The 16,794-nt window shown below is 35.5% G+C and overlaps 1 protein-coding gene across 5 annotated transcripts in view; it reads right to left on the bottom strand.

Moving 5' to 3' along the window:
- Positions 1-16,794, bottom strand: part of CAMKMT (calmodulin-lysine N-methyltransferase) — a 214,051-nt gene that overhangs the window by 72,171 nt on the left and 125,086 nt on the right. The window lies entirely within an intron of this gene.

The following is a 16,794-nucleotide window of genomic DNA, read 5'->3' as shown; positions in this document are numbered from 1 at the left end:
ATCACTGGTATTTCCACCTCCTCCTGCCACTCTTTTACTGTCTCTCATTCCTGTTGCTGCAGACAAACCTTTTCAGAAGAAAAGGCAGAGAAAACCTTCACCTGCTGCTAGTTGCTGAGGAATCTGAAGACATTCATATTGATTTGACTGACCTAAAATAGAGGCACAGCCTTCATTATTTTAAAAATGCTTATGCACATAATTTTTCAACAAATTTGTGAAGCTGATTTTTTAAACAGTCCTGATTCAGAGTATGAAAATTCAGAGTTCATGAAAATAAATGTATGCCAAAATAATTGAAATTTCAGAGTTACCGTTGTTTTAATGGAACCTAATGAATCCATTTAACCCTGACCAAAATTGTCACTAGGCTACAGCATGAAAGCACCTACAGTGTTCTCATTTTTCTGTATTAATACAGTAAGTTTTATTTCCAGTAGTTCATACAGCAAAATATCATCAGCAGCACTGCATACCCACTCTCAGAAAGAATTACCTACAGAAGCGTTTCTATTAATATGGGATATTGACTATAAGTTTTATTATCTTCCTTGTTCTTTGTGCAAGAATATGTTCTCACTAACTCTAGGCAATGGGTTTTGTATATTTTTTGCCTTTCTCTGAATGGTCACAGTAGATATTCAGATCCTGGAGGACAATAGTATCTGAATTAGTATCTGTGCAAAGACTGTACAAAGACTTTTAAAAAGCAACAATGATGTGAAATTTCAACCATGTATCATTTTAATGATGTAAAAAGGCACCCTCACTCCAGAATACAGGGTGTGTTTCAGAAAGACATGAACAGGTCATATGAAACAATTTTAACAGAAACTCTAAACCTGAAGCGGGATATAATATGACCAAATACAGACCCCACCAAGTACAATTTTAAAAGACCAGGGTAGGACAAGTTTTTTTACTTACCAATTTTCTGTTCTATTAAATACTTTACAAAGGAATAATAAAAAAAAAATCAGTGGAATACAAAAGGTTTGCATAAATTTTGTCGAAAAATTTAAAAACAAACTATACATCATGTCAAATATAGGAGAAATCTGTGAGGGACATACTGATGAACACCTTACATTTCATAACAAAATCTCTGTAACAGGGGTATGAAAGGAGATTATAGCACAAAAAAAAGGGAACTCCCACCACCACTGCCACAAAAACCCCAACAAAAACAAACAAACAAACAAACAAACAAAAAAATGTGAGAGGGATCAGAAAAAAAATTTACATTTATTTGGGGAAAAAAAATACAATCCCAAAGGGACATTGTCCATTATAATGTTTCACCTTAGAATTTGCTATAAGAACACCAAAAGGAAAAGGAAGGAAAACAACCCTACTGTAGAGCTGTGAGAGAAGCTGATGAAGGATGCCTTCTCTCTATCTGCCCATATCTGTCTAGGTGTGGGATTACACACCTCTTTCCCCTAGTCAGGACCTAGGTACTGTTTACAAGCCTGTACCTCAGTTATTAGAGAAACATCAGAAGTGTCAATGTCTGGGTTTTTTTTCCTAAATTCAGGATAGGCTTTTTTTTTTTAAGTTAAGCGATTTTGTGCTTATGATTATATGCATTTATTGGAAATATGTGCAAAATTTTGATTAAATTACCTTTTCAGATATGTGAATGCTAAAAAATTCTTTCCTTTTAATACAAAGTAGATAAAAGAACACCAGTGTATGCTTTTGACTAAATTTGGAGATATAGCTGAGTTCAACAACATTCAACCTCTTCAATGAGAGAAGGAAACAAGCAGTGACTTTTAAAGACTGTAATTTACAATTAAAATCAACTATATAAATGGAATATGTGATATAACATGAAGCTAAACATAAAGTTGTTCAGTGCATATAATTACACCAATTACATTTGGAAATTGTATTTACTTGCCAAGAAAGAAACAAGAAATTAAATGGCCATTGTATAAAGTGACACCACACAACCTTTTCATTCAATCTCACTGAATATAGAATTATAACAAGATAATATTTTAAATACTTCAAAAGGAAGACCATCAACTTCTAATTCCAAACAATAGCAAAATAAAACATGCAATTTTCATGCTCTGTGATTCTCAGTGGGCAACAAAAACATCTAGCTATTAAAAGAAGTCTTTTGAGTTGTGATATGCTGGTTTCAGATGAATCTAGAAAGGGAGGTCAATGACATCTTCTTGATACAATTACTAAAATTAATTTCTTTTGCCAATGTTCAAACAAAAGCACATTATGGATTGTGGATCAAATTAATTTTTCAGGAATGTCTGAAAAATTACAATATCCTTACTTCAGGTTCGCTGAAGGGTGGTATTTCAATAGATCAGACAGGGAGATGAAAGTGATATACTCTGGCTCTATAGGATCAGATTTTCAAAGCTGTGTGGATGTTTATCTCTTCTTTAGATACACTGTCAATGATCTTAACAATCTTTTCAAGTCTGAAACTATGAAGGTAAAGACAGAAGAAAAATACATTCAAAATTATATTGAGAACGTGTAATATATCATATTCAAAATTATCTGAGAATGAAAAATTTGCTTCTGCATACCAAAACAGTGTTCCATCTTCTGTTTAAGATCTAAATTTTCAGAAGCATCAATTCCTAGCTGTCTGTATCTTAAATACACATAAGTGTAGGTATCTCTTTTTGGATGGCTACCCAATAAAACTCAAAATCAAAAGTAAGGTATGTCCAGTTATACTCATCTGGTGTAAGACATCTCAATCAAAGCATAAAGAAATCAAGACCTGTATTACAGCAGACATGATAAGTGGATTTGGCAGATTATTATTTGGACAGAACCATTAGGAAAGAACATTTTATTCAAGTTCTAGAGCATACCAATGGCCTTTATACTTTTAAGTCTCTGTCAACCTTCAGTTATTTTTCAAATTAGGGCATTATGAAACATTCCAGTCTACATCCTATTAAATTATCTAAAATTATCACATACTGACAATCTAAAGAAGGAAAACCAACTAAAACTAAAGGAATTCAACCAAAGAAAATACTTTATTTAAATATTCTCAGAGATAGAATAATTCTAGTGTTTATTTTTGCTTATAAAATTAAATTTCCACATTAAGGTGGGTTTTGAAGACCAAATTCTGAAATTTCAGAATTTTTTAAAGGAGACTTTTTGACATAAAATCAATCAGAAATCTTTGCCTGTGTTCCAAACCAGAAAATGCACCAAAACTAACATTTTTTTCATAGAGAAATCCATCTGTGTCATTCTTGCACATTTCGATACAGAAAACTTTGATGAAAAAATCCTGAGTTCTACATTTAGGGCTTCTCGCCATTTAGTTTGGTCTTCTTCAGAAATACCGAGAATAGACTAGACTGGTCGTGTTAGTACATGATCCAGAAATCCTTTGTTCCACAGACAGGTAACAATATTCTTTCCTCCAATAAAAGAGAGAAGTTGTTTCAGGAATAATAACACCTGCATTTTTCAAAAAATGCTGCGTCAGTCACCAGTAAGTCATGAAGCAGAGAAGAATTGCAATACAAAAGAGGAGTAGATGCCATTGCCATATTCCCTGAAGGTGATATTGAGGTAATGGGGATAGATTAGATGACCTTTGGAGCTCACTTCTAACCTTATTTCCTACAGACTATGATATCCTCACCAAGTTCCAGAGAGAAGGCAGATAAGAGCTGATTTCTTTGGGGAGGTATTAGTTAGACTACAACCACAACAGAATCGCTGCAAGAGTAAGTGGATATATCATTCCACATAACAAAAATACTGACACTTCCATGGAGACACACAAAGTCTAAGAAAGGCATTTCAGAGAATAATAGAAAGCATCAGGTAATGCTGATTTTGTCTTGTATTCAAGTTGCTTAATGTTGTCGGTTATTGATTTTTGACTAAGATAAAGATGAGGTTTGGGGATTTGTAACTTTTCAGCAGATTAGTTTTCAGAAACAGCAAAACTACTCAAAAGCTTTGGGAAAGTACATGTTTTGCCTAACAGAATAATTACTCAATCCAGTACAGAAATTAATATGTCTCTAGTGTTGATGTGAACTCTGTGCAGGCTCCTTCCCCCGTTAGCTGTGGAAGGACTTTGTGTGTTGAGTAAAGGAAGTATAACTTCTATCTTTACAGTTTAACAGAGTTTAGTGATGTGACTTTGGCTAGCCATCCTCTAGACATTCTTTACAACCCTTGTCTTCAAAACCCTTGATTCCAGAAACTTCCTTGAACATAATCCTCTGTGAAGACATATTTTCTCTTTCTGGGCTGATACGTCAGTCTTACCCAAATTTGAATGACTTTCTCCTCCTGACATGAGAGAGTCCTTGTGAAGGTATGGCCACGCATGGAAAATAGCTCCAGAGGCTGTCACACTTAGAAAGAGGCAATGTTATTGAATTTATATACCTCTGAAATTGTTTTTAAAGTGAGAAGCCTGTGGCAATTTAATTGTTTCTAATTTAAATTACAATTGAATACAGAAAAGTTATATTGCCCCAAAAGATTTAAGTTGATTTTGCTGCAGCTTTTTCACTGGAAAATGTATTATACTTTCTGTTTAGCAATTTTGCATTAGCCATTCATAAGATTGATACGGTCCAGAAATATCTGTTGTTTTGAACAGCTTTATGACACTTTAATGGTAACACCTTTTTAGAGAATATGAGTAGATAAACTAATGTCTCTGTATTATACTGATACAATTGATATTCATAGAATATGATAAGATAAAAAACCTGCAAACAGCGATAAAGCTATGGCAGTAAGGAGAAATGCCCTTTCTGCCCATTCCAGCAGAGCTCCACCAGATGTTGCCAGAAATTGACAGCTTGCTTGCTTTGGTGGCAAATACTTTGTATGCTGTTTAGGCCATCAGTGACCATATAACATATTTCACTATGACACAGATGTTTTATTAGTGGATCAAGCTTTCTAGAAGGTGACTGGATTGCTTAAAAATATCAACTACTACCCCTGCCTGACAAATAAAACTTATAGCCCTATTCAGGAATTTATGTGAATTTCAGTGAATCGTGACCTAATGATATCTTTGCTTAAGATATTAAAAAGGGCAAAATAAAGACATGAAATAAAGGCTGGAGTTTTATTCTCTGTGCAGCTCTTACAGGATATGCTTGTCTACACATTAACTGTGAACTGCTGCAATTGAAGGAGAACCTTCTCCAGCAACACTGAAGGAGACAGCTTTTGTTAAAGCCACCTTGGTATAAAAATAAGGGGATAGGAAGGAAATTACTCAGGGCAGAAAGCTCACAAAACACCCTGGTTTAGAACAAATACATGGCCAGCCTGATGCAAAGGCAGACAGATGAGAAGGAATGTTATGAAGTGAGGAGCTGCTATGTAATGGTTTTACCTTGCAGTGCACAGCCCTCCCTTTACAAAGTAACGTAGGCCCCATGTGCTTGAACCTGACTCCTCAGAACTAGATCGATTCCTAGTTGTCAGGTCTTCCCGCTGCTGCCTGTTGTGCAGTCTGTTTCCCTGATTTTCTTTTGTGTTTTGCCTCTCCTACTACAGACCTTGGATGTGCACTCATATTCCTTACCCGCAGGAGGCAGGACTCTATTCATTGCAAGTATCACCACACGCCGACATATTTAAGTTATGATCTTTAAACCCTGAAACTGCCTTGTTAGCTTATCCAGACAAATAACCCTCTAGTACTTAATCTTTCACTATTGCTTTCAGGGAAAACAACACCCGCCCACTTCCCCCTGCTTCAACTCCTCCAAGTTCATGCCAAGCATTCAACTGAAAAACTCTTCCCATACATTTGACAACTTTGTGTAAACAAAGCACATCTTACATCACTCCAAAGCTATTTTCAACCACTTACTTGCAGCCATCTAGAGAAGAAATGGCAGTTCCCATGACACTGTATCACCTGATGTGATGTGATATTTCTATCATAGAAATATAGAATGCTTTGGGTTGGAAGGGATCTTAAAAAATCATCTTCTTCCAACCCCACTGCCACCGGCAGGGACACCTTCCACTAGACCAAGTTGCTCAGAGCCCCATCCAACCTGGCCTTGAACATTTCCAGGAATAGGGCATTCACAACTTCTCTGGGCAACCTGTTCCACTGCCTCCCCACCCACACAGTAAAGAATTTCTTCCTAATAAAATTTCTTCCTAATATCTAATCTAAACTTGCTCTCTCTCTCAGTTTGAAGCCATGTATCCCCATACTTGCTTCCCTTCAAATATGGAACTATCTAGCTCTCTAACACCATTTTATATAATAATTTTAAATCTTCTTTTAAACAGTATCAACAGGTTGCAATTATCTTCTGATAAACAGTCTCAGGGAAGCCAATGAATAGTCTACCTTTGTTCTAGCAGACAAGTGCAACAGTGTGAATGACTTTTTGGGGGGAAAATGGGGACAACAGCAATTTCATGTCCTTCTTGGAAGTATGGGTGGTGTTTTTAGGATTTGTGATGGTTATTGACAACTGTTTTAGATTATTGTTAATGTGAAAACAGAATGAAGTGTTTCTAGATAATTTCTTAGATTTATTTGTAGATAGTTTGTATCTATTTGTAGATAGCTTTCAGATATTAATCAAACATTTCAGAGAAAGCTATTTTCTAATTTTAAAAAAGTCCACGTAAAGAACTTTTCAATACACCAAATGGAAAGTGGCACCACTATGAGCTCCTAGTCTTAATCATCTCCCACTGATTTTTACTGTACCTTGTTGTTCTGGCATATATCCCATATTTTACCAGTGAACAGAAAATAGCATCTTAATCAGAGTTACATGCATATCATATAGCATGTAATAAGATAAAACACATGCATGTAATATACATATATACACACACATTCTTTTACTTACATACCTTACATACAATAAAAATGTATACACAAAACTTTCAATTTACCTTAGTGATTTTTCAGAAATGCTATATAAATATGACTGAAATCAAGAAATCTTCTAAAATGCATATTAAAAGTGCATATGAAATTGTGATTTAGAAGCGATTTCTCTATGCTTACAGATTTAATAGTGCATTGCCAGGCTTAGATAACACTGACGTAAGCTCAACAGTTAGTACATGCTCATGCCAACTCACAGAGACAGGAATTCAAGGCAATCATCCAGCCCCAAAGGAGGATAGATGTGGAAGAGTTTTGCCTGCCAAATTAGTAATGTCTCTGATACAAGCACATGAGGTGACAGAAAGGACGCTCCGCTGACATGCATCACCTTTACTGGGGTAAAAACTTCCCTGTCAACAAAATTTTCTCCGCCAATTACTTATGTTGCATTTTATACAGCTATGCAGCACAAATTAAAAAAAAAAAAAAAAAAAAAAAGTAGGTAAGAAAAAACACAAGCCAGGGCTTTTAACTTTCAAAATAAATAAACCAGAATGTCTATATAATGAGGGACATAACTTTCTATATTATGTAACTCCTTCCTTTATCTCTTTGAGCTGAATTTTCCTGGAGCTAAGGAATGAGTGCTTGCTTTTCTATTGAAAAAGTGATGCCAAATTCATTATTGTATTCATTATATGTTTTTAAGTAACATATATTTTAATAATTTTCAGAGAATTTTATTTACGTGTCATTTACTGGGGCCATTGTGATTAAACTGTGCAAACACTGAAGCAAAATGGGAAGATTTATGACATATCCTTCATTTATCAAAAAACTGCACAAGAATGGCTTTTCACAATGTTTTCCAGGGTGTCAGAAATAATCCAGCCAAGCTTATGATTAATTTTTACACAAGATGTTACTGAAAGATTAAAACTGTTGTGATATCCAGGGTGTGAAAGTTAACTTAGTTCACTCACAACAAATCTGCTTTAAGATGATGTAATCCAGTACTGATTCTCCTAATTGCTTAGCCACAGGCCATAAACGTGTCAGTTCTCTCTTCTTCATTGCTACTGTAGTACAGTGATAAAACCAGTAAAATACAGGGGCTGACTATTGCTTTGGTTACTGGTCACGTGTGTTAAAGCAGATTGAAAGTTGCTGAAAGGTCATATTTTCAACTGAAGTCAAAGAAAGAAGGATAATGCCGGTCTTTGCTTGACAACCCTTTCTGTGAAGAAATTCTTCCTGATGTCCAACCTAAACCTCCCCTGCCTCAGCTTGAGGTCATTTCCTCTCATCCTGTCACCTGTTATCTGGGAGAGGAGGCCAACCCCCACCTGACTACAACCTCCTTTCATGGAGTTGTAGAGGGTGATAAGGTCACCACTGAGCCTCCTCTTCTCCAGGCTAAACAATTCCAACTCCTTCAGCTGATCATAGGCCTTACTCTCTACACCCTCCCTCAGCTCTGTTGTGTTCTCTGGACATGCTCCAATATCATTCTTGTAGTGAAGGAAGTGTGTCCCAGAACTGAACACAGCACTTGATGTATGACCTCACCAGCATTATGTACAGAGGAAGAATCACTTTCCTAATCCTGACCTCTTTCCTCCAATAATGTAAACTGATACAATTAAAGAAAACTTAAAATAGACAAAAATATCTGGGCACAAGGTACACATCCTCAGGATTCACCACAAATGAAAGAATTACAGCTGATGAAGACTACAATCTCCAACTTCCAATGTTTTCCTGATAACATGATTCTTTCTTTTCCTTGGAGGTCTCTTTTTCATTAAAGTCTCACAGAGCTAACCAGAACTGTTTGGTGGAAGAGAGGGTTTATAGTCTTGAAGCAACATCTGAGTCCATTGTTATCAGCATTTCAGTCTGATTGTGCTTGCTCAGTATCTTTATGGTGCTCAGGTGTCCACTCCTGTTACCTGCTTACAAATAAATCCACAATGATAAAACCATGATTTCCAGTACACTACTGCACTGCTGTTCTATGCTCAGTCTTTTCAGACTAGTGACATTCCAGAAATAAGAGGTATGGGTTTTTCTTGGAAAAAAAGCCCAACATTATCTACATCACTGCCAAGCTGGAAGCAAATGATCCTGACTAGGCAGTCATGGATAGTAGGTAGTATGGATCCAAGTGGGTTCCTCACTGCTGGGTGCAACAAGCAAGCCATGGTGCTGAATAGGATGACTAACCCACAAAACCTCCCATCTCTAAGGCAAAGGGGAGAAAAAATTCTGACTTCTCAGCAGGGATTGACCTCATGTGACACATGTCAACAACATGCAACTGCTAGTTCTAAAAGACCGTGAAATTCCTAAAGCTATATTAAAATGCCATAGTAGAAAAATCATTAAGAGAATCATCATTGGGAAGTTACACATTAAACTTTATATTGGAGATAGAGAGAAACTGATGGTGGAACTAAAAGCCAGGGAATTTAAAAGCCAAGCTATGATGAGTCTACACATTTGCTACAAAAATGATGGCATGCAATCCAAACTCAGTAACAGATCTGATATTTTTAAAATGCCTATTTCATAATGTGAAAATAATTTTAAGCTAAATTAGACTGAGAAAATAATTTGAACATGGAAATGGTCACATGAAATGAAAGGTGTTTAGAATTCTTATTTCTAATGTCCATAAACCGAAGTATTTCAAATCTAAGAAAAATCTACACTAATCTAAATAATAATTTAATATTCCAGTATTTAAGGAAGATACTGAAGCTAGGAAATGTATCACGTTTATGTGAGGAGCAAATAGATGAAAAAAGAAATCAATTATTGGAAGATTTAAGGGTAATTTAAATGAGTTTCAAGACATACCAGGAACAACAGAGGATCTATAAATCATATCCATCACAAATCATGCAGAAGAGGTTGAAAAGTTCAATAAATAATTACTTTCTGCATTTAGGAAATAAAACAGGATAACCTGCTCTGATCAAGTGATGAGAATATAGTACCTTTCAACAATATCTCAGGAAGATATTCAATGACAGATACAACAGTCAGATATTTTTCAATCACTATACACACAGCTAACTTACAGCTGAGAGTTTTATGATAGCCTAGTGGTTCCTTGCACAATTAATGCTGATCTTCAATGTCTCTCAGAACTGCAGAGAAGTTCCAGAAAACTGGATGAAAACCAGAGTATCAATAGTCAACAAACGGCAATGAAATAATCCAGGTAGCTCTGACAACATGATATTGATAGATACAATAATGGGATGGTCATCACAGGATTTTTATTAATAATAAATTAAAGGAGGACAATGTAATTAATGCTAGCCAATATAGCTTAATATCTGATAAAGGGTGTGCTGAAGAAGCTTTTGTAAAGCAACAAATATTTGGATTCTAAAATAACATTGACAGAAATTCAGCATGGCCCAAACAAAGAGGGTCTCAAAATGGAAGTTTCTATATTGAGAACATATATTTTTTTGTGAGATCCCGGTGGTATATTTTTGATCTTATGTCATTTAGCATCATCATCTGGAAACATATAATCATTACAGATATAATTTGCAGATAACATAGAAGCTGGTGTTTGGGATAATCATGAAGAAGACAGTTCAGTGGTACAGTGTGGTCTGGATTTCTTGATAATCTGGATACATGAAAGCAATTTGTGGTTCATACCACCAAATGTAAATGTAAATTCACACACTCAGGATAGAAAGAACTCTGTGAACACTTCTGTGGAGGGAGACTCAGTTCTTCAAAGGGTTAATGTATTCCTATTTGTAGGCAGAGAATATTGCCTGCAAAAAGGCATTACACTTCCTTCCTGGCTAATATGGCTGCTAGTAAATATTGGTTTAAGTGATGAGGTCTGCATTTCAAGAGGTTTCAAAGAACAATTATGGAAGTCTATAAAGGCCTGTTTAAAGAAGAACAAAAAGGAGACCTAATAATTTTGCTTATAAAACAGAAGGTGAGAAGGTAGCCCATTGAGAACAATAACCTACATGGGGAAAAAATCCCTGGTAACAGAGGTTCCTAATTGGAAAGGCAAAGCTTTTAAAAGATTCATGTCTGACAGCTGAAAGTAAAAAAAAAAAAAAAAAAAAGACAGAAATATCAAATATAAATTTGTCACTAATCAGACAGTAGCTGCCAATTATTTTGGTGGCTTGTATGTCATTGAAAATTTCATTAACTTTTTTGGAGATGCTTTGACTTTCTTCAAACAAAATTCAGGAAATTCTCAGTTGTAAGAGGTTTAAACAGAGAGCTGAACTGACTGGCCACAAAAGTTCCATGAAAACATTAACACATTGGAAAGCAGCAAGGTCTAGAAAGCAGAACTCCAGATTAATAGAGAGAATAAGCCGCTGCTTTTAGCACTGTCCCTGACAGATGGGCATTGACTCACTCAATTTTGTGTTCTGGTCCCACATTTCCCTTCATCATTTCGAGACAGCAGTGCTTGTAAAATACTATATATGTACAATTTTCTCATTTATGCTCAATATTCTGGCCTCATATAAATAGTTAAATTGATCCAAAATGCAGCATCTCCATTCCTCAAAACCAATATTTCTATTAAAAATAAGAGACCTCTATTAAAATGGCCTAGGAGGGAATGCATTTTATACCCAGCCTCCAGAAATAACTCTTGAATGTATTTTATGGAGAGGACCAAAGCAATTCAGCAGATCATTCCTTGGTCTTTTTCTAGTGGCCAGAATCTCCAATAAATAATTTTATTTTTCTCCATAATATTCATTACTTTTCCACTAAACTAAAAAGTACCTTGCACAAATAGAAGTCTAACTGCTTATTAGACAAATTATCCTCATATCACCTTTAATTTTAGAGATTTACAGCTTATTTACACCTATAAAACAGGAGAACTAAGGCAGATACCATGACCATTCTGCAAGTCACTGATCTTCAAAACAGTACTCATCACAGGTTGGCCGCTTCTGACTATGGTCACATCAAATTTGTGATTAAATCTTTAAGAATATGGTCTAAAATATTTCAAATATCAGCTTAGGAAAAATTAGGATGATTCTAATTGTAAAAGTTATCACTCAGAAACATGCAACACCTAAAACCTAATCTTACCATGGCAGATAGATGTCCCAAATCCTTTGTTTGCTTTTTTTTGGTTTTTTTTTTTTGGTTTTTTTTTGTGTTTTTTTTTTTTTTGTTTTGGTTTTTTTTGTTTGTTTGCTTTTTTTCTTTTTTCTTTTTTTTTTCCTGATCTGGGTATGATCACTTTTGCGGCCATGACGTAATATTTCCTACAGAAAAATAATATTGTTGCCTGGAATATTAGTTGATATGCTTTAAATGACAGTCAATCTCCTCTGTGTTATACTGGTTGTGGTTCTTAGAATAATAGCTAAAATCCCCAGGTGATTATTCATTTGTCTTTTTTTTTTAAATCACCATCCTTAAAAAAAATGAAGAATTCTTACTGAGAGAAAATAGTAGTTGAGAATATAGAATTCAAATAAATAAAACCAACATTTTCAACTGAATGCTTGACATCAAGATCTAAATACAGGGTAAGTACCTAATCTGGTGAATAAGCATGGGTTTAGATGTAGGAGTTTAACATTAAGCATTCAAAAGGAAATATTCTAGACATTCCCTTTAAATGCTGAGTATTTAATATTAACACATATTAAAAGTTACAGACATGCTAATTTTAAAACCTACATGTTGACAGCTTTAATTTATTTCTAGTAACAGTTGGGGATTTTGTTTACATTAAGGTACAAATTTAAAGTCAACTAGCTTACTTCACTTCTATTTCTTTAGCTCCTTTTACAACAGAGTAGCAGTCAATCCACTAAAGGGAAATGTCTTTAAAGTATCACATAGTTTTAAAATAACAGCCTCATCATGATATCCTGCTCTCTTGCTTCAATAGCCCAAGGCAGTTTAATTATGGCAGACTTCATCTTAATTCTTATCCCTTTCTCTTCTTTTCCTTTACTCTACATCTATCACAATCCATTTGAATTAGAATCAAAGACTACAAAATGTTTACAAGACTGTACAAGCTGAATACACCTTTCCTAATCTGAAATGGTCTCAAAACCATTGTAATGTTTGTACAGGTGGGATTGGAACTTGCCATCCAGGGCTTTGGAAATCAAACACTGAATAAATTCTTACATTTCCTAAGTGCTTTATGTTATCAGTAGCCACAAGAAACAATGTCACTTCATACAGTTCAAACATAGTTAAAGGCATTTTTAGGAACAATTGCTTAGAGCAGCAAAAAGAGACAGAGAGGAAAGGTAGGCAGAATCACTGGGAGCTGTATTGCTGAACTCCACGGAAGGCTCCTTCAAATAAATATTTCAAACCTTTATATGAATATTTTAAGCATGACAACTACACATAAACACACAGCCAAAGTGCTCAAATCCACTCAAGAAAGACTATTAAGTCATCAACCTGCTCCTGACAGGATCCACTGAATATGGCAACAGTGAGAAGTCAGGAGACAGTTGGAATCATTTCAAGACTGCTAATTTAACTTGTCTTAAAACCAACCAATGCTCAACGTGTCATCATCAATGTCATCTCATCGCAGTCTGAAAAGCCTTTGACCTAAAGCAAAAAGGTCCCCAAGTGCCACCCTTCTTGTCTACTGGTTGAAAATCTAATTGGTTCTGCTGACAGGCTTGGGAATTGGTAGGAAGGCTGTTCAGTTAATCTCCAAGGGCCAGCAAAGAGCTCAGTATCCATCTCTGAGCTTTGCTCCCTGGCTGTCGTAAAATGACTCTGATGGTAGTGCAAGCTCTTATGCTTCAGCTGTCTTCTGACTTCTGTTAAGTCAAATCCAATAAAGTTTGTCACTCAATAATCTGAGAGCTACCCAACAAAACCTCTTTGATCAATAACAGCTTGCCTGCTTGCACTGAGGAAGGTGACCTATTAAAGATTAAAAACACACCTGCTGCTTGCAGCACAGAACATCTTTTTTTTACTTTTACATAAAAATTCATCCACTAAAATGAGTTTAACAGCCACGACTATATATAAATATTACATGCCAGGAAGCTAAAATAAGATTTAAAAATATTTTACCTATATTAAAATGCTTTTATTAATTTTGAGTCACTGCTTTTCTTAGAATCAGAAAGACCTCATCCAAAAGGCCTCTCACCACCCACTCGTAACTTTTACTTTAGACGCCTCTGTACATTCTTTGTTTTAAATTTTCTGCCAGCTCATAGGAAATAGCTCTGTTTTAGTGACAGTCCAGTAATCTAATTTGTTTCTGCCTATTTGCTTATGCCAGAACAAAAATATTCATGTTGCCAGGAAATGCAATTTAAAATTTAAATTATACATATCTTTTCCTCTGTTTGAGAAATTTTATTGAACTGTAGCTACAATTTATCAGAGGCTATGATCAACAAGTGCTTTACAAAGCCCTGAGAAAGAAAAACTAGGCTGATTATTGTTGCTGTTGTTAAATTTCTTCTAAATGATCAGGTATTAATTGAGCTACCTTACCTGATATTTTACAGAGAACAGGAGAAGGATATAGGCAAACAAAGAATGTAATTAAAGGTGTAGTACTCTTTAATAAATTCCTGAAGGAGCAAATTACAAACAATAAACTCAACTGACTGAACCATCAGTGCCTGTTTGGAATGGGTTCTCAATCTCCCAGAAAATCACAGAGACCCTCAGAGCAGTAAAGTCAAGATATATGAGGTAAGCAGTGTATTTGTTGATTGTCATGATTTGTTTAAGCTGGTGTCTTTCAGGCATTCATTTAAAGGAGTAAATAGCAGCTAGAGTGACATGACATTTCAAAGCAACTAGGAGATCCAGATCTGTATCTCCAATCAAAATGAAATAAATATTTGTCTCTAAATTCCCTGAATTTGTTAAAAAAAAGAAAATAAGACAACAATTCTGGAAAATATAAATATTTGTTAGGGTTTACATTGTCATTAGTTACTACTTCCCAATAAAGTAAAATACTAGTCTATGGATGCTGAAACTAGATGAACATGAAACAAGAATTACACATTAGGTAAACCTACTTCAGTATCTGCAAAAAGGTCTGAAATTACAAACTGTGATGATCAGCCACCAAACAATTACCATAAATAAATCCTCTGCTGTGAACATCAGAGACACACAGTACTACCTGTGCAAAGTGCTTATGCAGCTTTGCAAGGCTTCTCCACTTGCTGCTCCTGAAGGGGCCCAGCAGGTAAGTGTCATGCTGTACACTGCTTTGTTGTCAGTCAAGACTCCTTTTTGCAACAACAAGGCTACGGGCTCTGAACTGTCAGAAACACTTGCCTGTCCAGAAACATTAAATGCACTCTAATAAGGACAAAGCCTAGGGTGTGGGTAGAGGCACCATCCAACAGTGCCTTCAAAAAACGTCAACTACACAGACTAAACTTTGAGTAGTAGATTCCCAGCAAATGCAACCTTAAACACCAAAATCACACAACCTAAGGCATAGATAAATGCAAGTGACAATCAAAAATGTCTTGATCATTACAGTCGTGAAGTCTGTTGTAGAAAACTAATCTGTTAGAGAGTCACATCTTGGTTGTTACAAGTTTAACAGGAGATAATGAAGACAAATGTTTTTATTATACATTATAAAACATATGCATTCTCTACAGAATATCCTAAAAAATACATATATTAGACTCTAACAAGAACTGCACAGAAAGTTCAGCTCAATAAACCCTGCTGGTTACTACTCATCAATTCAGTGGGTGCAGTCAACTGCACTCGTTCTGCTGGGCTTGCAGTAGGAGACATCAGAGAGTATCTTCACCTTTTCCCACTATCCAAAACTGACAGCAGCCTACACCAAAATCACTCTTCTTCTGCATGACCCTCTAAATATCTGTGAGGAAAGGAGTAAGGGGTATCAGAAGACTGATACAGGAAAGAAACAAAAGATCTGTATAATTATTCTCATTGCACTGAGCCTTTCCATTTCACACATTTCTAGCAGCCAGAAGTGGCCAGCTTCACTTCTGCCTTTGAGAAACTGTTGGTATTTATCAGGTAAACACATACCATTTTCATGCTGTTAATTAATCAGTGTTTTCTTTTCCATGTTGGAAAGCCAGAATTGTCTTAGGTTTCTAACATATCACAACACTGTGGAACTTATTTATGCTCTGGGGACTCATCAAGGGTCTGTGCCCACAGGATCTCTTTCTGAAGTAGTTCAGTGGTGTGTAGTTACTGATGAAGAATTCTATAATGAGAAAGTAGAAGCTTAAGGTAGCTACATGTCTTTTTGAACACTGGATGGTATCAATGTCTGCATGATTTGATAGCTGGTAGATTACATTACTTCATTTTCTCCTTCATAACAAATAACTGCTATTCATAAATACCTATTTGTGGCCTGATTTGCAAAGTTGTGTGGCACTTGTGGTTAAGTAAGAGGAAGCAGGACAAAGACCAAATAAAATGTTGTGGAATGCTAAGTAGCTTAAAAAAACACACCTTACACATGTCAACTTGGGCATTCAAAATATAGGCTGGCACTTTTCTCTGTGGCTCATTCCTCTTTTAATAATGTCATCTCACCTCACAGGGGCTTTGTGAAAATTAATTAATTACGGTTTGTGAGGCATTCAGATGCTAATGATAGCTACAATGGAAAGAAAGCCTATGGAGAAATTAATAGTTTTGAATTCAATGTAATGATTGAATGTGAACACCACATGTGGGTCACATATTGGCCAATAAGAATAACAGAAAAGATGAATAGCTGCTCATTCACTGATCTCTGTTACTATGTACACTGAATGAGAAAGGAGTCCTCTGGTAAAAACCATAATATATATGTAGATAAATAAAAATAGTACTTCAGTACATGAACCTGAAATGCTGAGATGATAGGTAACAAACAAACAGAATTG

Source organism: Vidua chalybeata, chromosome 3, assembly GCF_026979565.1.
Source record: "Vidua chalybeata isolate OUT-0048 chromosome 3, bVidCha1 merged haplotype, whole genome shotgun sequence".
Lineage (NCBI taxonomy): Eukaryota > Metazoa > Chordata > Aves > Passeriformes > Viduidae > Vidua > Vidua chalybeata.
Note: the sequence above shows the minus strand (reverse complement) of the source record. Positions and strands in the feature narration are given on the sequence as shown.